A 956-nucleotide genomic window follows, 5' to 3' on the forward strand; every position below is an offset into this window, starting at 1 on the left:
TTGCCTATTCTGGTTAATTCAGCACAAGTTTCTATTTTACATGAAACAAACCTGAATTCAGTCTTTAACATTCAGCAGCTGTTTAAAGTTGACAGGGTTTGATGTATATTCAAATGCAAAATGGCAATTTACAATTTTCAAACTTATATATTTAACCCTTGTCACATGGAATATACAGGTCCTTCTAAAGTGATTAAGTTCATTTTCTGTAACATACTGAATAAAAATCATACTTTTTAGATTCATTGCATATCAACTGAAGTAGTTCAAGCCTTTTCTTTTAATAACTTGGCAAAAGWAAATTACATCCCTCAAAAATTGCACATTTCAGCCAACCAATAAGTGTTAATACAAAAGTCAACCTTCAAATTATGTTCAATTATGCACTCTAAATACTTGGTCGGGAATCCTTTTGCAGAAATGACTGCTTCAGTGCAGCGTGGCATGGAGGCAGTCTGTGGCACTGCTGAGGTGTTATGGAGGCCCAGGATGCTTGGATGAGCTTAAGACCCCTATCCAGAGTGTTGGGTCTCAAGCTCATCCAGAGTGTTGGGTCTCAAGCTCATCCAGAGTGTTGGGTCTCAAGCTCATCCAGAGTGTTGGGTCTCAAGCTCATCCAGAGTGTTGGGTCTCAAGCTCATCCAGAGTGTTGGGTCTTAAGCTCATCCAGAGTGTTGGGTCTTGAGTCTTAAACTCATCCAGAGCGTTGGGTCTTGTGCCTTAAGCTCATCCAGAGCGTTGGTTCTTGTGTCTTAAACTCATCCAGAGCGTTGGGTCTTGTGCCTTAAGCTCATCCAGAGCGTTGGTTCTTGTGTCTTAAACTCATCCAGAGCGTTGGGTCTTGTGCCTTAAGCTCATCCAGAGCGTTGGTTCTTGTGTCTTAAACTCATCCAGAGCGTTGGGTCTTGTGCCTTAAGCTCATCCAGAGCGTTGGTTCTTGTGTCTTAAACTCATCC

Source organism: Austrofundulus limnaeus, unplaced genomic scaffold (genome assembly GCF_001266775.1).
Source record: "Austrofundulus limnaeus strain Quisiro unplaced genomic scaffold, Austrofundulus_limnaeus-1.0 Scaffold328, whole genome shotgun sequence".
In the NCBI taxonomy this organism is placed as follows: domain Eukaryota; kingdom Metazoa; phylum Chordata; class Actinopteri; order Cyprinodontiformes; family Rivulidae; genus Austrofundulus; species Austrofundulus limnaeus.